Source organism: Bos taurus, chromosome 29 (genome assembly GCF_002263795.3).
Source record: "Bos taurus isolate L1 Dominette 01449 registration number 42190680 breed Hereford chromosome 29, ARS-UCD2.0, whole genome shotgun sequence".
In the NCBI taxonomy this organism is placed as follows: Eukaryota; Metazoa; Chordata; class Mammalia; order Artiodactyla; family Bovidae; genus Bos; species Bos taurus.
Genome location: NC_037356.1, coordinates 18,561,492 through 18,585,681, shown reverse-complemented (window position 1 = coordinate 18,585,681; position 24,190 = coordinate 18,561,492). Strand labels below are relative to the sequence as shown.

General features: G+C 39.6%; 1 protein-coding gene across 4 annotated transcripts in view; it reads right to left on the bottom strand.

The window, feature by feature from the left end:
* The window catches only part of PAK1 (p21 (RAC1) activated kinase 1), a 161,239-nt gene that overhangs the window by 97,131 nt on the left and 39,918 nt on the right, over positions 1–24,190 (bottom strand). The window lies entirely within an intron of this gene.

Sequence of the window (24,190 nt, the reverse complement as noted above, 5' to 3'; positions counted from 1 at the left end):
TGCCTGCCGGTGCAAGAGACATGGGTTCACTCTCCAGTCTGGGAGGATCTCACATGCCATAGAGCAACTAAGCCAGGGTGCCACAACCACTGAGCTTGTGTTCTAGAGCCTATAACCTGCAACTACTGAGCCCACGCGCAGCAACTACTAAAGCCCATGAGCCCTTGGGCTGGGCACCACGACAAGAGAAGCCATCACTGCAACTAGAGAGTAGCCCCTGCTCACCAAAACCAAGACACCAGTCAAAACAAAAAAAAACTGAGTTCCATGAAAACATGGTTTTGTACAATAAGTATTTCTTAAACACAGACTGTGAATCAGGCATTGTAAAGGGCCCTGAGCAGAACACATTACAGAATATTTACCAACACTGGCCCAGACCCTCTAAATCCTAGTGTTGACCCCCCAAAATTGAAACAATAAATTAAAAAAAAAAAACTTTCACACATTTCCAAGTGCTTCATAAGGGTAATTTACCTTGTCAATTACCTCTATAAACTGCCCTTGAGAGATATCAGGAGTCAAGAGAATGTAGGACCTCTTGGGGGTCATAACTTGGAGTTTGGGTTTTGTTCTAGGTTTTAGCAATGGGAAAGATTTGGAAAGTTTTAAGCATAATGACAAGGTCTAATCTATATTTTTTTTAAATCACCGACTGCTGAATGGAAAACAGAGCAGACAGTTATGAAAATGAGAAGTCAGTAAATTCTTTCAGAACTTTAGCCAAGAGAAGAAGGTAATGATTTAGACTAATACATTGGAGAGAAGAAGGTAATAATTTAGACTAATATATTGGAGAAGAGATAAGGAGAAATAAACATATTCTAGAGATAGATGGCTTGGAAGCAGCAGCAAAAATTGGTAAAAGACAGGATGTGATGAGTGAGAGACGGCAGTGACTTCCCCAAGACCACACACCTGGTAAAGGACTGACTCATTCCAACTTTGGTTTGACTCCCAAGCCTATGCTTTATTTCTCTCTGCCATGTCAATTATCTTTGTAGCAACAAAGAGATGTCTGCCATATCCCTCTTCCTACAGCCTGGCAAAGAGCAGGTAGCCAGTATTACGTCTGATCAGAAATTTAAGTGTACTATAGGGAAACTTTATGGAATTTACCCATTTTCCCTGAGAGATGTCCACACGTCCATTCAATATACCAACATAATCTGCTTACAGGAGGATGCAGGGAAAGAACTCCAGGAGCACAGAAAAGAGCTCTTCTGTTAAATATCTTTCACCCTTCCCAGACCCTCAGTACCTGTGCTATTACAACTACCAAAATCTCAATTTTAGTGGAGGAGATGGAATTTCTTGAAAATCTCTTCCAGCATGGAGATAATTAATCAATAATACAGACTAGAGGGGTCTGCTGCACTATGAGAACTCAGATTCAAAGTAGTTTTAGAATATTCTTTTAACCCCCATACCCATGTCCCTCAATTTATGAATGAGAGGAGAACCGAAAAGAGTTCTCAGTCCCGAACATAGTTCATAACATCTGACCTTACCTAATTTCCCAAGCATCTGCTCTTATATATGGGCTCTGCTGACATGTGAAGGAACAGAAAGCTCAGGAGCAATGAACACTATGAGACAATGCTTCCTAATATTCAGCCAGGTGCCTCTCTGTAAACTTCTAATTCTACCTCCGAGAGCACTCAGAAAGCATCCTTCAGTGCCAAGTCATATCAAAGGCTTTCAGATATGTGTATATGATGATGTATCATGGCCATGCACTTTTTCTCTTCTCCAAAATAAACACATTCAGTTCTTTTAATTATCTGTTCATTCAACAACTATTTAAGCAAAGTGTACAAACCACCAGAGACACACATATCATCAAAGAGGACCACACCCTCAAGGAGTTTATGGTTTTGGTATGCTGGTTTTTAACTCTCCCTATGTATCAAAATTATCTGGGAAGATTTAAATATATATACTTAAGTCCTAGCAGAGAATTTTACTAAATTGGTCTGGGATATAGCCTAGGCGACATATCTTATGAATATAACTCTAGCTATATATAGGTATCTATCAGAGGACTAATACTACCTGACTTCAAGACTTATTATAAAGCTACAGAGATAAAGGCAGCATGTTATTGGTGAAAGAATAGACAAATATATCAATGGAACAGAATAGAGACCCTAAATAGACATACACAAATACAGCCAACTGACACTCGACAAATGAGCAAAGGAAATTCAATGGAGAAAGAATAGTCTTTTCAATAAATGGTGTGAGAACAACTTGACCTCCACCTGCAGAAAAATTTAGAAACAGACTTTACACTTTTCACAGAAATTAACTCAAAATGTATCACAGACCTAAATGTAAAATGCAAAACTATAAAAAAAGAAAAAGTCTAGAAGATAACAGAGAGAAAATCTAGATGACTTCAGATTGGGTGATGGCTTTTTATACAACAAAATCACAATCCATAAAAGAAAAAGCTGAAAACTTGGGCTTATTTAAAAATTAAAACTTTTGCTCTGCAAAAGACCCTTTAAGAGAATGAAAAGACAAGTCATAGACTTGGGAAAACATTGCAAAATACACATATGATAAAGGATTTATATTCCAAATATACAAAGAACTCTTAAAATTCAACAATAAGAAAACACACAACCCAATCAAAAACTGGACAAAAAATCTAAACAGACACCTCATCAAAGAAGATATAGAGATGGCAAATAAACACATGAAAAGATAATCCCCCATGTGTCATTAAGTGAAAGTGAAGTCACTCAGTCATGTCCGACTCTTTGCGACCCCATGGACTGTAGCCTACCAGGCTCCTCTGTCCTGGGATTTTCCAGGCAATAGTCCCAGAATGGATTGCCATTTCCTTCTCCAGGGGATCTTCCCAACCCAGGGATCGAACCCAGGTCTCCCGCATTGTAGACAGACGCTTTACTGTCTGAGCCACCAGGGAAGTCATTTGTCATTAGGGACTTGCAAATTAAAGCACAACAAAATACCACTAGATACCTATTAAAATGGCTAAAACCCAAAACAGTGACACCACCAAATATTGCTGAGGATGTGGAGCGACAAGAATTCTCATTCACTGCTAAGGGAATATCGGAGAAGGCAATGGCACCCCACTCCAGTACTCTTGCCTGGAAAATCCCATGGACAGAGGAGCCTGGTAGGCTGCAGTCCATGGGGTCACTAAGAGTCGGACATGACTGAGAGACTTCACTTTCACTTTTCACTTTCATGCATTGAGAAGGAAATGGCAACCCACTCCAGTATTCTTGCCTGGAGAATCCCAGGGACGGGGGAGCCTGGTAGGCTGCCGTCTATGGGGTCGCACAGAGTCGGACATGACTGAAGCGACTTAGCAGCAGCAGCAGCTAAGGGAATATAAAATAGTACAGCCACTTTGAGAGAGGGTTTGGCAGTTATAAAGCTAAATATAGGCTTACCAAACAATCTAACAATTGCACTCCTAGATATTTATCTAAATGAGTTGAAAAATCTATCCACAAATATTTATTGCAGCCTTATTCATAACTGCCAAAATTCAGAAGTAACCAAGATATGCTTCAAATAGATGAATGGATAGACAAACATCCATAGAATGTGTATTAAATTCAGCAATAAACAGAAATGAACTATTAAAACATTAAAAGATCTTTACCAGTTCAGCCACCAGGAAAGCCCATTAAAAGACTTAAAAAACCCCAAATACATACTGCTAAATGAAAAACATTAGTCTGAAAAGGCTGACTCCAATTACAGAATATTCAGGAAAAGGAAAAACTAGAGATGCAGCAAAAAGATCAGTGGTTGCCAGGCACTAAGAAAGTGGTGGCAAGATGTGTAAGTGAAACACACATTTTTTATATAGGAAAACTATCCTGTGTGATACTATAATAGTAGATACCTGATACTATGACTTTCTCAAAATCCATAAAACTGTACAACACAAAGAGTGAACCCTAATATAAACTATAGGCTTTGGTTAATAATAATGTGCCAATACTAATTCATCAATTGTACCTACTAATGCAAGATGTTAAGCACTTTCAGAGGAATGCTGGGAGCAGTGGGACAGATGTGGAGTATGGTCTTTGCACTTTTTGGTCAATTTTTCTACAAGCCGAAAACAGCTCTAAAAATAAAATCTATTAAAATAAAAAATAAAGGGAAAGTATCAAACAAAAAAAGACATATAAGATAAACTTAATTTTCTTTTTATTAGATTCATTAGGCATAAAAGTACTCTGTCAAATTGTTGTACAAGTTCCTGCTGTTTCTGCTGCTGCTGCTAAGTCGCTTCAGTCGTGTCTGACTCTGTACGACCCCACAGATGGCAGCCCACCAGGCTCCCCTGTCCCTGGGATTCTCCAGGCAAGAATACTGGAGTGGGTTGCCATTTCCTACACACTCTCAATTTCTATGCTTACCTCATTCCAGACTGTGAAGAGTTACAAACTCTACTTTGAGTAGTGATGCTTTAGGGCACTTTCCATTAAACACAGTTCTGTCTGCAATGAACCTCTTACTGCCTGGTTCCCCATGGGGAATATGACAGTCTAAGTGCAGTCCATCCTCTATAGAGTGTAGCTGGACTCACCTCCATTAACTATACTTAGTACTTCCAATAATTCAGTCTGAAGCTCCACTAGCTTTAAAGTCACAGTAGTACCTTTGGCTGACATTGGGCTTAAGCAGCCAAAACCACAATTTTCTTATTAAGCATAGCCTCATGCTAGGTCTCCTCTAGGGTCCCCATATGTCGCCATTTCTTTGAAACTTAAAATGTAGAACTTCACTGTCATCTTCCTTAAATTTCATCTTTTTGGCTTCAATCCACCTTATCAAGGTCCCTTGCTCTCTCATTCACTCTCTTCTCTCTCTCGTGCCATCTAGCACAGTAGCTTTTCTTTCCATTCTTTATCACCTGCAAATGTAATAAGTACTCTATCTCTTCAAACATTTATCAAACACATACCATGTGGTCTTGCCTGTACTTGGCCATCAGGATTAAACGTGACCTAGAAATGGCCTATGATTCCAAGAATCATAACTAAGAAGGGAGGCTAGCATACAGAAAAATGTAAAAGGTGTTGCACTAGAAAACTGAATAAACAAAATAAACAGGATATGGTGGAAGAAACTACAAAACATGAATGATACAGTATAAGGGAGGACCACTGATGTCTTCAGCAAGAAAGAGCAGATTCAGGCACCTTCTGTTTTTAGACCTCAGTTCTCAAAAACCAGATGCTGGTTTGGTGACAGAAGGCAGACCAGCCAACTCACATGCTGTCTCTTTCAGAGGTGAGCTACAGGAAGCTTGGCTAAGCTTGGTTCCTCTGATGAAATGAAAGACACGTGAAATTGAGGTATATTACTGAGGGCTAACAGACTATTGGCTAAATATATGAAAAAGCAGAATCAGATGAAGTAGAAGGGACTTTAAAAGACTAAACTATACAGTTAAAGAAAGAAAGTAAATCTAAGATACATAATAACATGCCCAAGTTTACAGAAGTTGGCAGTTGACTCCTTTTAAGTCCAATTACTCCTTGCATTTATATAGTCTTTTGTTTTTACAAAGTAAAAAAATCACAAACTATTCTTTCAACCCAAGGACCTTGACCAGTGATGTTTTGTCTATGAAGTCACCTTAGCCTAATCAGGACCTTTCAGGTCATTTAGATGCAAGCACTGTTCGGTTCAGTTCAGTTGCTCAGTCATGTCCAACTTTTTGTGACCCCATGGACTGTAGCATGCCAGGCTTCCCTGTCCATCATCAACTCCCAGAGTTTATTCAAACACAAATCCGTTGACTTGGTGATGTCATCCAACCAACTCATCCTCTGTCGTCCCCTTCTCCTCCTGCATTCAATCTTCCCCAGCATCCAGGTCTTTCCCAATGAGTTAGTTCTTCCCGTCAGGTGGCCACAGTGTTGGAGTTTCAGCTTCAGCAACAGTCCTTCCAATGAATATTCAGGACTGATTTCCTTTAGGATTGACAGGCTGGATCTCCTTGCAGTCTAAGAGACTCTCAAGAGTCTTCTCCAACACCACAGTTTAAAAGCATCAATTCTTCAGCACTGAGCTTTTTTTATAGTCCAACTCTCACATCCATATGTGACTGCTGGAAAAACCATAGCTTTGACTAGATGGACTTTTATTGGCAAACTAAGGTCTCTGCTTTTTAATATGCTGTCTAGGTTGGCCATAACTTTCCTTCCAAGGAACAAGCATCCTTTAATTTCACGGCTGCAGTCACCATCTGCCGTGATTTTGGAGCCCCAAAAAATAAAGCCTCTCACTGTTCCCATTGTTTCCCCATCTATATGCCATGAAGTGATGAGACTAAATACCATGATCTTCATTTTTTAAATGTTGAGTTTTAAGTCAACTTTTTCATTCTCCTCCTTCACTTTCCTCGAGGCTCTTTAGTTCTTCTTTGCTTTCTTCCATAAGGGTGGTGTCATCTGCATATCTGAGGCTATTGGTATTTCTCCTGGCAATCCTGATACCAGCTTGTGCTCATCCAGCCCGGCATTTCACATGATATACTCTGCATCTCAGTTAAATAAGCAGGGTGACAATATACAGCCTCAATGTACTCCTTTCCCAATTTGGAACCAGTCTGCTGTTCCATCTCCAGTTCTAACTATTGCTTCTTGACCTGTATACAAATTTCTCAGGAGGCGGGTAAGATGGTCTGGTATTCCCATCTCTTGAAAAATTTTCCACAGTCTGTTGCCATCTACACAGTCAAAGGCTTTGGCGTAGTCACTAAAGCAGAAGTAGATGTTTTTCTGGAACTCTTGCCTTTTCGATGATCCAATGGATGTTAGTAATTTGATCTCTGGTTCCTCTGGCTTTTCTAAATCCAGCTTGAACATCTGTAAGTTCACAGTTGATATACTGTTGAAGCCTGGCTTAGAGAATTTCGAGCATAACTTTGCTAGCGTGTGAAATGAGTGCAATTGTGCAGTAGTTTGAGCATTCTTTGGCATTGCCTTTCTTTGGGATTGCAATGAAAACTGACCTTTTCCAGTCCTGTGGCCACTGCTGAGTTTTCCCAATTAGCTGGTATATTGAGTGCAGCACTTTCACAGCATCGTCTTTTAGGATTGGAAATAGCTCAACTGGAATTCTATCACCTCCACTAGCTTTGTTCATAGGGATGCTTCCTAAGGCCCACTTGACTTCACATTCCAGGATGTCTGGCTCTAGGTGAGTGATCACACCATCATGGTTTATCTGGGTCATGAAGATCTTTTTTGTATAGTTCTTCTGTATATTCTTGCCACCTCTTCTTAATATCTTCTGCTTCTGGTAGATCCATACCATTTCTGTCCTTTATTGTACCCATCTTTGCATGAAATGTTCCCTTGGTATATCTAATTTTCTTGAAGAGATCTCTAGTCTTTCCCATTCTATTGTTTTCCTCTATTTCTTTGCATTAATCACTGAGGAAGGCTTTCTTATCTCTCCTTGTTATTCTTTGGAACTCTGCATTCAGATGGGTATATATTTCCTTTTCTCCGTTGCCTTTTGCTTCTATTCTTTTCTCAACTATTTGTAAGGCTTCCTTAGACAGCCATTTTCCCTTTTTGCATTTATTTTTCTTGGCGATGGTCTTGATCACTGCCTCCTGTACAATGTCATGAACCTCCATCCATAGTTCATCAGGCACTCTATCGATCAGATCTAGTCCCTTAAATCTATTTCTCACTTCCACTGTATAATCATAAGGGATTTGATTTAGGTCATACCTGAATGACCTAGTGGTTTTCCCTACTTTCTTCAATTTAAGTCTGAATTTGGCAATAAGGAGTTCATGATCTGAGCCACAGTCAGCTCCCAGTCTTGTTTTTGCTGACTGTATAGAGCTTCTCCATCTTTGGCTGCAAAGAATATAATTAACCTGATTTCGGTGTTGACCATCTGGTGATGTCCATGTGTAAAGTCTTCTCTTGTTTTGTTGGAAGCGGGTGTTTGCTATGACTAATGCATTCTTGGCAAAACTCTGTTAGCCTTTGACCTGCTTTGTTTTGTACTCCACGGCCAAATTTGCCTGTTATTTCAGGTATCTCTTGACTTCTTACCTTTGCATTCCAGTCGCCTATAATGAAAAGGACATCTTTTTGGGCTGTTAGTTCTAGAAGGTCATGTAGGTCTTCATAGAACCATTCAGCTTCTTCAGCATTACTGGTCGGGGCATAGACTTGGATTACTGTGACACTGAATGGTTTGCTTTGGAAACAAACAGAGGTCATTCTGTCATTTATTAGATTGCATCAAAGTACTGCATTTTGGACTCTTTTGTTGACTACGAGGGCTACTCCATGTATTCTAAGGGATTCTTGCCCACAGTAGTAGATATAATGGTCATCTGAGTTAAATTCACCCATTCCAGTCCATTTTAGTTCACTGATTCCTAAAATGTCAATGTTCACTCTTGCCATCTCCTGTTTGGCCGCTTCCAATTTGCCTTGATTCATGGGCCTAACATTCCAGGTTCCTATGCAATATTGCTCTTTACAGCATCACACTTTACTTCCATCACCAGTCATATCCACAACTGGGTGTTGTTTTTGCTTTAGCTCCATCTCTTCATTCTTTCTGGAGTTATTTCTCCTGTCTTCTCCAGTAGCATATTGGGCACCTACCGACCTGGAGAGGTCATCTTTCAGTGTCCTATCTTGTTGCCTTTTCATACAGTTCATGGGGTTCTCAAGGCAAGAACACTTAGTGGTTTGCCATTCCCTTCTCCCATGGAGCACATTTTGTCAGAACTCTCCACCATGACCTGTCCATCTTGGGTGGCCCTACAGGGCATGGCTCATAGTTTCATTGAGTTAGACAAGGCTATGGTCCGTGTAATCAGTTTGGTTAGTTTTCTGTGATTGTGGTTTTCATTCTGTCTGCCCTCTGAGGGACAGAGGGATAAGAGGGATAAGACAGAGGGATAAGAGGCAAATGAAAACTTCCTGATAGGAGAGACAGACTGAGGGGGAAACTGAGTCTTGTTCTGATGGGTGGGCCCATGCTCAGTAAAACTTTAATTTTCTATTGATGGGCAGGGCTGTGTTCCCTCCCAGTTATTTGACCTGAGGCCAAACTATGATGGAGGTAATGAAGATAATGGCAACCTCCTTCAAAAGGTCCCATGCATGCACTGCTGCACTCAATGCCACTAACCCTGCAACAGGCCACCGCTGACCCATGCCTTGTTGGAGACTCCTGGACACTCAGGGGCAAGTCTGGGTCAGTCTTTTGTGGGATCACTGCTCCTTTCTCCTAGGTCCTGGTGCACACAAGGTTTTGTTTGTGCCCTCCAAGAGTCTGTTTCCCCTGTCCTGTGTAAGTTCTGGCAGCTCTATGGTGCAGTTAATGGCGACCTCCTCCAAGACCTCCTCCAACCTCTGATATTACCAGTTAAACATAAGAGGATGTCAGTCAATGATAATGATTTTGGTTCTCTTAAAATAGTCATCTAATATACCATGCTTTCTTGTAATTAGATGGCAGAGCCAATTGTCTATTAAGGACTATGAAGTGAGGCAGAGTATAAAACAAATAAGCAAACAATAATAACTTACCAAAATATTTCAAGAAAAGAAATAAGCAATGGAGGGATGGAAAGAGCAGGGAAAGGCAAAAATCTATTCAGTGGCAGTCAGTTTCAAAGCAACTAACTAAATCAAAATGTACCTGAAGTTCAAACAAGGCAAAAAAGTACATAGAAGGAAGACATCAATTACATCTGTAGAGCTCGAAGTTTTGTAAAGAAGAGAGTACTGGGCTGGGTTTTAGGAGTAGAATTTTCACAGATAAAGGTACTGAGAATAGGGGTGAGGATAGAGAGTCATCTTGAGGGAACCTCAAAAGCAAAGGCCCAAAGAATGAAAAAACATGAGCTCTATTTAGGAACAGTACATAATCTAGACATTCAAGGAAACAGTAAATAATCTCATTATTCATTCACCATTTTCTGAATTTTTTCCATATGCTAGATTCAGTGCAGTCACAGAGGATGAAAACATGAGGAGACCTATTTCCTACCTTCAAAGACAGAGCATTTATAAAGACAACAGAAGACAAACGTGTCACTGACAGTTGGACTTAACAGATCCAAAAATTTGTTGTTTCTTCACTTGTCCCCCTTTCAATAAATGGTAATTCTACTCTTCCAGTTACTCAAGCCAAAAAATCTGATTCATCTTTGACTCCACTTTTCCTATCACCTTCACATCAAGGCCACCAGCAAATTCCAACAACTCTACCTTCAATATAGATCTATAATCCAATCACTTCTCATCACCTTTACTTCACTGTTACCACCTTGGTCCACACCATCAGCAACTTTTACCTAGAATAGTGTATAAGCGTGTATGTGTGCGCGCTCAGTTGCTCAGTCATGACAAACTACCAACAGGATATATACACTCTCACCTCTGGATCTTGGTACCTTTGGTTACCTGTCTAAAAATATTTCTCCCCAGATATCCATACGACTTGTTTTCTCAGCTCCTTCAGGTCTCTACTCAAATATTACTTCATCAGAGGTCTTCCCTGACTACTCTTTATAAAACAACAAAAACCTCTCTTCACTCCATCTCTGCACTCTTTATTCCCTCCTACCCTCCTTTATTTGTATGCACAGCACTTAACATCAACTGACATATTTATTTGCTTATTGGTTGACTTCCACCAATAGAATAAATACCCCACAAGCAAAAACTTTTTCTTTATCTTCAGACCTAATAACTATTCCTTGCACACAGTAGGAGGATGGTAAGTAATGGCTGAATGAATAAATGAAACTGGAAAGACCAGTCAGGAAGAAACTAGAAAGAACAATGAAAGCCAGAAAAGAAATGTGGATGTAATCTTAAGATTGGCCTAAAGAAGTGATTGCCCAAGAGTGATTATCTTGTCATTTGTCATAAAAACCACCTTGTCTTCTCTACCAAGTAGAGTCTATTTTGTATCAATATAAGAACATTATAATAATTAGAGCTCTCCAAGAATGAAATGGATAACATTTAAGGTATTAATACCTCCAATCAACCTCTCAGCAGGGAGGATGCAGTAACAAAGTACTCTCCCATAATTTCCCCTCTGGCTTATCCTTTTGAACTCTGTTCAAATGTCAACACCTCTAGAAAGGTTTTCCAGAATCCCTCAAACAGTTAGTCACTCTACTTATGGTCCTCAGAGCAATCTGCCCACTTATCCCAATTTACTAAAAGTGTTTGTTAATACATTATTATGACTGAATTGTGCTCCCTTCCCCACCTCCAAAATTGATAGGCTGAAGCCCTAACCCTGTGGTGAGCCCCCGCCAAGCCACACCTCCACAGGAGACCCTCCAACACTAGCAGGTAGTTTTGCTTCAGTCTCCTGTGGGATCACTGCTCCTTTCCTCCGGGTCTTGGCATGCACAAGATTTGTTTGTGCCCTCCAAGACTGGAGTCTCTGCTTCCCCTAGTCCTATGGAAGTCCTGTAATCAAATCCTGCTGACCTTCTAGGTAGGATACCCTAGGGATTCCCAGGCCCTTTGTCAGATACCCAGGCTGAGAAGCCTGACATGGGGTTCAGAACATTCACAACAGTGGGAGAACTTCTTTGGTATTATTGTTCTCCAGTTTGTGGGTTACCCACCCAGTGGTATGAGATTTGATTTTATCATGATTGCGCCCCTCCTACCATCTCGCTGCAGCTTCTTCTTTGACTTTGGATGTGAGGTATCTTTTTTTGGTGGGTTCTAGTGTTCACCAGCTAGTTGTGATTCTGGTGCTCTCGCAGTAAGAGATAAGCACATGTCCTTCTACTCCGCCATTTTGAACCCAAAGTCTGGGATTTATGTGTATTTACTGAATGCTTTAAGTACCAGATAGTACCCTAAGCCTTTATGCCTTCGTTCATGCCGTTATTTCTGACTGGAATGGCCTTAGCTCCCTTTGTTTCCTGGAAAACTCTTAATCTTCAGGTGTCCTCTAACTGGCCCTCTCTGATGCAGTCCTGACCAAAAGTTTCAGTAGGTCGTCCTCCCTTAGGATATTAGAGCACTTCATGGAAACTCCTCTCATCTATTTACCACAGGCATTGTGTATCTCCAGCCAGAATATAAGTCTCATTGGTAAGGAAATGCTTCATTCACCCATTTCTATTCCCTCAGTACTTAAAGCCTCATACATAAAAGCTTCTCAACAATTATATCAACTAAATCCAAACAAAACTAAAAAATAAAAATATAATGTATCTTCTGGCACAGCCATCCAATTTTTCTTTGTCTTGCTCTGACTCCTCTTATATCCCAGGATATATTCTTGTTTCCAAGGCTGCCTTAAATATCTGTCCTAAATATTTAAAATGCTGCAGGAGCACAAGTGCTTCTTTAAAAAGATGATTATAAATAAGTTCTTTATAAACCCAAAGCAGTTTGAAGGTCCACCACATCATCATAGCAAAAGATAAAAGGTATGTTCCAACTGAAGGACTCCTAGACTCCAAACACTTTAAGACATGGATTTTTCTTAAATGAGCTCCCAATCCTTCTTGCCACTGAAAATTTTCTTCTTAATTAAGCTTAGACTACAACCATAGTGTTCCACCAGGTCAGTCAAGGCTTTAGAAAAGAAGTACCCTCTGTAACAGCTGTCTTTCACATTTTTGGCACTGTGTGCTGTGCTTAGCTTCTCAGTAGTATCCGACTCTTTGCGACCCCATGGACTGTAGCCCGCCAGACTCTTCTGTCCATAGGGATTCTCCAGTCAAGAATACTGAAATGGGTGCCATGCCCTTCTTCAGGGGATCTTCCCAACACAGGGACTGAACCCAGGTCTCCCACATTGCAGGCAGATTCTTTACCATCTGAGCCACCAAGAAAGTCCTTTTGGCACTAGTGACCACTTTTGTGGAAGACAATTTTTCCACAGACAGGGGTGGGGAGAGGGGGGATATGGTTTCAGGATGATTCAAGTACAGTAGGGTCTGGGCTCCTATGAAAATCTAATGCCTGATCTGACAGAAGGGGAAGCTCAGGCAGTAATGTGAGCAGTTGGGAGCAACTATAAATACAGATGAAGCTTTGCTCATTCACATGCCACTCACATGGTTCCTAACAGCCCACAAACTGGCACCAATCTGTGGCCCAGGGGTTGGGGATTCCCTCCCTGTTCTATAAGATATGACAATTTCCAATATTTATGCAGTTCTTGACAATCAACAAAGCACAATCATACCTATCATCCAATTTAATTCTTGCACACAACCCTGAGAGATTTCTCCTCACAAGCAAAGCCCAGTCCCAAAGCCATCTCTCCTGCACTACTAACTGCACTCCTAACCGCCACCAGGGCCACCCCTCAATGCCACCAAACACACACACACACACACACACACACACACTTATTATAGCTCTTCTCATTCATACAATGAACTATCTATAGTGAAGTGTAAGGAGTCTAAGGGAAGGAACCAGGCATACCACAGTGTATAGCACGGTAAATGTTTGATAATTGTCTGCTGAATAAACAAATCAAAGTGAGTTAGGCACAACAGTCAGCATTTTTGTCTCCATAAAGCAGAAATTGAGATGACTTCCCCAAATTCTCCTCGCTAAGACTATAATCAGGATGTTCTTGACTTTCAACTCTTACACCACACTGCCCTTTTTAAGGACTGGTCAGTGCACAAAAAGATGTCCTAAACTGAGACTTGGAAATCGTGGTCCCCAGACAATCTACTTAATTTCTCTGAGTATCAGTTTCCTCATTTTTTTCAAGTGGAAACAACCACACAGTCTTTCCTCTCAGAACACACTGTAAAGATTATATAAGATAATATGAGTAGAAGTGACTTGGGAAGTGTGAAATGATACACTTAGCTAGAGACAATTCTTAGGTTTATGACTGGGATCCCACTTGTCACTGACAAAGTCAAAATCAGTCTGCCCTAGAAGAAACATATTTATTGTAACAGCTCTAAAAAATTGACTTTACCATCCTCATTTTACAGATCAAAAAAATAAGGCACAGAGAGCTTAACACCTGACAAAGACTACAAACCTAGCATATGAGTAAATATCAGTCCATCACATCCTGAAGATCTTCCCATTCTGCTTCCCCAACACTATAGAGTAAAAGCTTTTATGTTTCTTTAATCTCAGTTACCTCTAGACAGATAGAACAGCGATAATCTTGAGAACATTTCACCATCTCTCAGGCCAAATCAAACTAAGTTAGCCTTGTAAGTAAGTACAGCTTGAAAGCAATTTCTGTGGCTCCACACCTCAGTAGGATGAGCTAAATAGTGAATATGTGTAGTATTAGAAAATGTTCTGACATCAATTTTGAAATTTTAGACGGAAAATCTCAAAAGTGAACTATCTTTTTTTTGGAAGGTAAAGCACATTTCATTTACTGACAGATTAAAAACTGTAACTCCAGGTAACGCAAAATACATCACTGAACCCAATTACAAAGAACTGCTGCTGATACACAATGTTTAAGCAATGCTACACTTATTTTTGGCAAAGTGCTGCACTGTTTAGTCTGTGTATAAAATTGATCATCTATGAACCAATTAGTTTAAATATTTATTTTTACCATTCATTGCTATGATTATGAAGCATGGAAAGAGCCTAGGCTTTGAAATGAGACAAAACTTAGAGCAGAAAAGAAAAGCCAAGTCATTGAGAAAGTCTAAAACTCTCCTTTGCTGATACTTCCTCCTAAATGCCTCTCTGGAGACAGACTGAATGGCAAACAGGCTGTCAGTAGACACACACTGTCATTATACTGTCCTTCATACAGTTTGGGTAGAGATTTTTTTGGTTGTGATGTAGCTGCTATTACTTGCAGTTTTAAATACCCATATACATATAGCCAGCAAATTCTTTTATTTGGAATGACAGCATAAAAAAATCATTTTAAAAAACATATTTGGAATTTACAAAAGAGGAAAACAGTGTAAATACATCATTTTTATCAGAAAGAGCCCTGGTATAGGGCAGGTATCTAACCCAGCTGTGCCACGGTCCAAACTCCTTCCTGTAGTCAGCCTTCTGGACCTCACAATGTCTATAAACAGATTTTAAATAAGAACAACAGATTCACTGCTGCCATATGACCCAGCAATCCCATTCCTGGAGATATAACCAGACAAAACTATAATTTAAAAAGATACATGCACCCCTATATGTACAGCAGCACTATTTATAATAGCCAAACATGGAGACAATCTAAATGTCCCCTGACAGATGAGTGGATAAAGAAATCATGACGTGTGTGTGTGCACATGCGTGCACAATGGAATATTACTCAGTCATTAAAAAGAATGAAACCATGCCATTTTCAGCAACGTGGATGGACCTAGAGATTATCATGCTAAGTGAAGTCAGAAAGAGAAACACAATCACCACAGGATACCACTTATATGTGGAATCTAAAATACAAACATATGTACAAAACAAAAACAGACTCACAAGTATAGCGAACAGACTTGTGGATGCTGGGGGGATGCAGAGGGAAGCACTGGGAGTCTGGGATCAGCAGATGAAAGCTACTATATACAGCATGGCTAAACAACAAGATCCCACTGTACAGAACAGGGAGCTAGAGTCAACACCCTATGATAAACTGTATTGGAAAAGAATATGAAAAAGTATATATATATATATATATATATATGAGTCACTTGCTTTCAAGCAGAAAATAAACACAACATTGTAAATCAACTATACTTCAATAAAATTTAAAAAAAAAAAAAAAAGCTCACAACTCAGAATTCATCACCTCAACAAGTTCCATCAGGTGCTTTCAAGGACCAGGCAATGAACCAGAGATAACAGATAAAAGTTAATCATGAAAATAGAAAGAACGAGGGAAGCACTACATCAGAAGAACAAAAGGGATTAATTTTTACTATGAAGGTCAGAGAGGCTTCACCAGGTAATCCCTCCCCTTGGAAATCCCCTCCACACTGTAGTCAGACTCTGACACACCACACCAGATGTCTGAAATAGGACCCCAAGGGATTTTGTCAGATAGTGAAAAAAGGAGTTGGCTAGACCTGATAGAGGAGAAGGCAAAGGCAAAATGAAAGAGTAAATGTACTGAGGTTTGTCTAAGGAATGGCCAGGGACCATGACTGGAGTGCAAGGTACACAGAAGAATTAACAAGAAATGAGGCAGGAAAGGTGCATTTGGGTCAAATCTTAGGAAGTCTTTAATATCAGCCTAAGGAACTTTAAATTTATTCTACAAGCAAAGGGAACTATTATTAAGCAGAGCTGTGGCATTTGACATCTTTTATAAAGATCACTCTAGCAGAAGTATGTAAGGTAAGGGAAGATAGCAGCAGTAAGACTGTTAGGAATCTACTGTGTTATGACAGCCTAGTTAAGAAATGATGAGGGCAACCCAACATTGTGACCAGAGCCTCAGCAGAGTGAAAACGGCCTACAATGGGCAGTGGAGAAAGGAAAGGAAGACTAGTAAGGAGAATCGGAGCTCAAGGAGGAGAGAAGGGCATCCACATATGGCATAGGGTGGTAGACTGAGTGCAGCAAGAAGGGCATGCATACTGGGTGTGGGGATGGGTGCCTGACAGAGTATGTCAGAGCCCAGAGGAAAGAAGTGAAGGAGTCCAGTGCTGAAGCAGCCTGGATTAGCGTGTTGGAACCTACACAGAATGAGCAGGGCATCCACACAGTGTGAAGAGTCTGTCACAGGGAACTAGAATCTCATTTCCTCATTGTGTCCACAGACAGGGACTGGGAGCAGCATCAACCCAATAACAATAAGCATACCAGCAGCCAGACCCTGGCTTCTAAACACTGCTTAACAATAAAAGAAACTATGGCTCCTTGATGAAATGGATTACTACAGGGCTGGGGCACAGAAAGCATAAATGAGTCTAGAATATCTTGTTGGGTCAGAAACAAAGGGAGTGGTCAAAATAGGACATGTCAAAACTAGATAGAAGTAAACCTGAATGATGTTCCTACTGGCCAAATCAGGCAGAATTTGAGCATCAAAATAATGATACAGCAATAAATTGTTACGCATTGAATAAAGTAGGAAGTTATGAGTCCAAACAGATAAAAATAATTAAATACATTGTTTGGCAAAGAAAAATATACTCATATAGTTTCATAGTACCTTCCTATAAAATACTTATTAATTATAACTTCACAGTGGAGAAGCCTGGCAGACACCATCTTGACCAAGTTAGCAAACTGAACATCAACAGTAATGAGATAGCCATGAAATGCAGAGTTAGGTCTAGTTTCAATTCCATACTCCGCCACTTTGGGCTGATTATTTAATCCTTCTGAACTGGAATTTCCTCACCTACCAAATGAGATAAAGTTTTTGTGAAGTGTTGGAGAAATAATGTTTTTGTGAAGTGTTGGAGAGATAATGCTTAAAGTACATATCAAAAATGCCATGAATAGTAGGGGTTTAAAATGTGTCTATTATTTAGGCATATTTTGCTACATTTTTATAATGTTTTGCTATTATTTGCATTATCATTTACAACATTGAGAATCATTTGCATTATTGTTTATATTCACATTTTTTCATACATTATTTGCAACTCAACTTCTGCAAATAACTCACATTTATACACAATTCTATATGCATCTAGGATAGCATTTATAACTAGCATATGATGTCTGTGAGATTACACAATAAGTGATATTCTCTTTTCAATTTGACAGATGAGAAACTGAAACCTAAATAAAATGCATTGACATGCCCAATGTTTAACTTACACTTACAGCTGAGCCCTGAAACGTACTCCCAGTGGCCTTTCCCTCTCATAAAACTTACATGTTACCTAGGAACATAGCCTTTCACAAGGGTTATCCCTTTTCACCAGTATTTGGAATAATATGAAAGGAAATAATCTCTCTGAGATGCAAGTGTGATTAAGGCCAACTAACAAGGAGTAAAGAATCTTTTTACCATTCAGAACTAGAATAGTCACCTAACTACCTAGCCACTTGAAACTTATCAGAAAAACAAACTCTTCAGACAGACTTAAGTGAAGGAAGCCCTATAAAAAGCAAGTTATTTCACACTATGTTAAAACTAGAAGGGATCTTAAATACTACCAAGTCCAACTTACCCATATACAGGTAGGTGATAAAGCTGAGACCTGAAGAATGAAAAGGATGTATCTCAAAAAAAGTTACAATATGCCAACCCTCAGGAATTCCCTGGTGATCCAGTAGTTAGGATTCTGTGCTTCCAATGCCAGGGACCCAGTTTCAATCCTTAGTTGGGGAGCTAAGATTCCGCAAGCCACACAGTGAGGCCAAAAAGAAAAAAACCAACCTTATAATCACTGGCCTGAAAATAAGGTCATTGTGGAGTTAATTTGGTAAGTATTTATCACATATCATGGAGAAGGAAATGGCAGCTCATTCCAGTACTCTTGCCTGGAAAATCCCATGAACAGAGGAGCCTGGTAGGCTACAGTCCATGGGGACGCAAAGAGTCAGACACGATTGAGTGACTTCACTTTCACTTTCAAGCTACTTTATTTTATATTCTTTTGGGATCTTCCCTGGTGGCTCAGATGGTAAAGCATCTGCCTACAATGTGGGATCCCTGGGATGGGAAGACCCCCTGGAGAAGGAAATGGCAAACCACTCCAGAACTCTTGCCTGGAAAACCCCACAGACAGAGGAGCCTGGTAGGCTACAGTCCATGAGGTCGCAAACACTAGAACACGACTGAGCACCTTCACTTTCACTTTATCACATATCAACACAAGGTACTGTCTTTATCTCACTTTTGCATTCTCAACTTTAAGCCTGTGTGTTTTTCTGTCTCCTCAAATATAGTGGATGGCCCCAACATCTTAGTAATCCATGTACTTCTATAGGCTTAGTAAGTAGTTGGTGCCCAATAAGTCCTTGTCATAAAACACAGTATGATTCTAGGTAGCAAGGTTTGTTTAATGTCCAAACTTCAATCAATACACCATATTAATACAATAAATGACAAAACCATTAAGATCATCTTATTGATAAAGAAAAAGCATCTGACAAAACTCAACACCCTTTCATGATAAAAACACTCAAGAAACCAAAAATAGATGGAAATTTCCTTATATCTGATAAAAGGTATTCATGAAAAACCCACAGCTAATATCATATGTAATTGGTAAAAAACTGAATGCTTTCTCCCTAAGATCAGGAACAAAACAAGGACATCTGCTCTTGCCATTTTTATTCAACATTTTATTGAGTGCAGCACTTAACAGCATCATCCTTTAGGATTTGAAATAGCTCAACTGGGATTCCATCACCTCCATTTGCTTTGTTCGTAAAAATTTGCCTTTAAAATTCAGACTTAAATTGAAGAAACTAGGGAAAACCACTGGACCATTCAGGAATGACCTAAATCAAATCCCTTACGATTATATAGTGGAAGTGACAAATAGATTCAAGGGATTAGATCTGATAGACAGAGTGCCTGAAGAACTATGGGCGGAGGTTTGTGATATTGTACAGGAGTAGTGATCAAGATCAAGATCACTCCCAAGAAAAAGAAATACAAAAGGGAAAAATGATTGTCTGAGGAGGCCTTACAAATAGCTGAGAAACGAAGAGAAGCAAAAGGCAAAGGAGAAAAGGAAAGATATATCCATTTGAATGCAGAGTTCCAAAGAATAGCAAGGAGAGATAAGAAAGCCTTCCTCAATAATCACTGCAAAGAAATAGAGGAAAACAATAGGCTGAGAAAGACTAGAGACCTCTTCAAGAAAATTAAAGATACCAACGGAACACTTCATGCAAAGATGGGCGCAAAAAAGGATAGAAATGGTACAAACCTAACAACAGCAGAATTAAGAGGTGGCAAGAATACAAAGAACTATACAAAAAAGATCTTCATGACCCAGATAACCATGATAGTGTGATCACTCACCTAGAGCCAGACATTCTGGAAGGTGAAGTCAAGTGGGACTTAGGAAGCATCCCTATGAACAAAGCTAGTGGAGGTGGTGGAATCCCAGTTGAGCTATTTCCAATCCTAAAAGATGATGCTGTGAAAGTGTTGCACTCAATATGCCAACAAATTTGGAAAACTCAGTAGTGACCACAGGACTGGAAAAGGTCAGTTTTCATTCCAATCCCAAAGAAAGGCAATGCCAAAGAATATTCAAACTACCACACAATTGCAATCATCTCACACGCTAGCAAAATAATGCTCAAAATTCTCCTAGCCATAGTGGCTGTACTAGTTTACATTCCCACCAACAGTGTAAGAGAGTTCCCTTTTCTCCACACCCTCTCCAGCATTTATTGCTTATAGACTTATGGATTGCAGCCATTCTGACTGGCGTGAAATGGTACCTCATAGTGGTTTTGATTTGCATTTCTCTGATAATGAGTGATGTTGAGCATCTTTTCATGTGTTTGTTAGCCATCTGTATGTCTTCTTTGGAGAAATGTCTATTTAGTTCTTTGGCCCATTTTTTGATTGGGTCATTTATTTTTCTGGAGTTGAGCTGTAGGAGTTGCTTGCATATTTTTGAGATTAGTTGTTTGTCCATTGCTTCATTTGCTATTATTTTCTCCCATTCTGAAGGCTGCCTTTTCACCTTGCTAATAGTTTCCTTTGTTGTGCAGAAGCTTTTAAGTTTAATTAGGTCCCATTTGTTTATTTTTGCTTTTATTTCCAATATTCTGGGAGGTGGGTCATAGAGGATCCTGCTGTGATGTATGTCGGAGAGTGTTTTGCCTATGTTCTCCTCTAGGAGTTTTATAGTTTCTGGTCTTACGTTTAGATCTTTAATCCATTTTGAGTTTATTTTTGTGTATGGTGTTAGAAAGTGTTCTAGTTTCATTCTTTTACAAGTGGTTGACCAGTTTTCCCAGCACCGCTTGTTAAAGAGATTGTCTTTAATCCATTGTATATTCTTGCCTCCTTTGTCAAAGATAAGGTGTCCATATGTGCGTGGATTTATCTCTGGGCTTTCTATTTTGTTCCAGTGATCGATATTTCTGTCTTTATGCCAGTACCATACTGTCTTGATAACTGTGGCTTTGTAATAGAGCCTGAAGTCAGGTAGTATGATTCCTCCAGTTCCATTCTTCTTTCTCAAGATAGCTTTGGCTATTCGAGGTTTTTTGTATTTTCATACAAATTGTGAAATTATTTGTTCTAGCTCTGTGAAGAATACCGTTGGTAGCTTGATAGGGATTGCATTGAATCTATAAATTGCTTAGGGTAGAAGCAACCTAGATGCCCATCAGCAGATGAATGGATAAGAAAGCTGTGGTACATATACACAATAGAACCATGCACATCTAGATGTTCAAGCTGGATTTAGAAAAGGCAGAGGAACCAGAGATCAAATTGCCAACATCCTTTGGATCACAGAAAAAGCAAGAGAATTCCAGAAAAACATCTACTTCTGCTTTATTGACTATGCCAAAGCCCTTGACTATGTGGATCACAACAAACTGTGGAAAATTCTTAAAGAGATGGGAGTACTCCTTTACCAATTTGGAACCAGTCCATTGTTCCATGGCTGGTTCTAACTGTGGCTTCTTGATCTGCATACAGATTTCTCAGGAGGCAGGTCAGGTGGTCTAGTACTCCCATCTCTTTAAGAATTTTCCACAGTTTGTTGTGATCCACATAGTCAAGGGCTTTGGCATAGTCAATAAAGCAGAAGTAGATGTTTTTCTGGAATTCTCTTGCTTTTTCTGTGATCCAAAGGATGTTGGCAATTTGATCTCTGGTTCCTCTGCCTTTTCTAAATCCAGCTTGAACATCTAGATGTGCATGGTTCACGTACTGTTGAAGCCTGGCTAGGAGAATTTTTTTTTTTTTTTAACTTTACAATATTGTATTAGTTTTGCCAAATATCGAAATGAATCCACCACAGGTATATCTGTGTTCCCCATCCTGAACCCTCCTCCCTCCTCCCTCCCCATACCCTCCCTCTGGGTCGTCCCAGTGCACCAGCCCCAAGCATCCAGTATCGTGCATTGAACCTGGACTGGCGACTCGTTTCATATATGATATTATACATGTTTCAATGCTATTCTCCCAAATCTCCCCACCCTCTCCCTCTCCCACAGAGTCCATAAGACTGATCTATACATCAGTGTCTCTTTTGCTGTCTCGTACACATATATATGCATTAGTATACTATATTGGTGTTTTTCTTTCTGGCTTACTTCACTCTGTATAATAGGTTCCAGTTTCATCCATCTCATTAGAACTGATTCAAATGTATTTTTTTTAATGGCTGAGTAATACTCCATTGTGTATATGTACCACAGCTTTCTTATCCATTCATCTGCTGATGGGCATCTAGGTTGCTTCTACCCAAAGCAATTTATAGATTCAATGCAATCCCTATCAAGCTACCAACGGTATTCTTCACAGAGCTAGAACAAATAATTTCACAATTTGTATGAAAATACAAAAAACCTCGAATAGCCAAAGCTATCTTGAGAAAGAAGAATGGAACTGGAGGAATCATACTACCTGACTTCAGGCTCTATTACAAAGCCACAGTTATCAAGACAGTATGGTACTGGCATAAAGACAGAAATATCGATCACTGGAACAAAATAGAAAGCCCAGAGATAAATCCACGCACATATGGACACCTTATCTTTGACAAAGGAGGCAAGAATATACAATGGATTAAAGACAATCTCTTTAACAAGTGGTGCTGGGAAAACTGGTCAACCACTTGTAAAAGAATGAAACTAGAACACTTTCTAACACCATACACAAAAATAAACTCAAAATGGATTAAAGATCTAAACGTAAGACCAGAAACTATAAAACTCCTAGAGGAGAACATAGGCAAAACACTCTCCGACATACATCACAGCAGGATCCTCTATGACCCACCTCCCAGAATATTGGAAATAAAAGCAAAAATAAACAAATGGGACCTAATTAAACTTAAAAGCTTCTGCACAACAAAGGAAACTATTAGCAAGGTGAAAAGGCAGCCTTCAGAATGGGAGAAAATAATAGCAAATGAAGCAACGGACAAACAACTAATCTCAAAAATATACAAGCAACTCCTACAGCTCAACTCCAGAAAAATAAATGACCCAATCAAAAAATGGGCCAAAGAACTAAATAGACATTTCTCCAAAGAAGACATACAGATGGCTAACAAACACATGAAAAGATGCTCAACATCACTCATTATCAGAGAAATGCAAATCAAAACCACTATGAGGTACCATTTCACGCCAGTCAGAATGGCTGCAATCCATAAGTCTATAAGCAATAAATGCTGGAGAGGGTGTGGAGAAAAGGGAACTCTCTTACACTGTTGGTGGGAATGTAAACTAGTACAGCCAATATGGCTAGGAGAATTTTGAGCATTATTTTGCTAGCGTGTGAGATGGGTGCAATTGTGTGGTAGTTTGAATATTCTTTGGCATTGCCTTTCTTTGGGATTGGAATGAAAACTGACCTTTTCCAGTCCTGTGGTCACTACTGAGTTTTCCAAATTTGTTGGCATATTGAGTGCAACACTTTCACAGCATCATCTTTTAGGATTGGAAATAGCTCAACTGGGATTCCACCACCTCCACTAGCTTTGTTCATAGGGATGCTTGTAAAATGACTGGAAAATAAAGTAAGAAAACAGACATGAAAAGTGCCCTGCATACAGCTTATTTCCTAAGACAGTTATTTTCTCTTGATAGATATTTCTTGTCACTGGTTTTACTGACCAAAACAATTGATATAAAGAGAGAAGGACATTTTTCTCACCTAATTTAAGTAGCTTTGTGTCTTTTTCCTATAAGCTTAAGAGAAAATGAGCAGACCACAAAAAGTACAATGAAGAGTAAGAAAGCTCTAAAGTTATGAACACAGAAACTTAGTTGCGATACTGAAAAAAGAAGAGATATAAGTAGATACCTAATTGCCTTCTTCCCCCTAGAACCTAAACCTACTTTGTTTCAATCCTTATACCCTCACCACCACATCATGGCTGAACTATGAAGTCACTGTTCTGGAGATGTAACATGATTCCTATCTGGGTTGGCAAGGAGAATGGGGTGTCCCTGGTTCTCAGTAGACACTTATCCTGTGGTTGGAGGCCACACCAGGACACCACTGGCGGGCAACCAAAGATGGAAAGGAGAAATGAGCAGCTGTTTAATATTTTTGTTTATAGAAGGGAAAACCA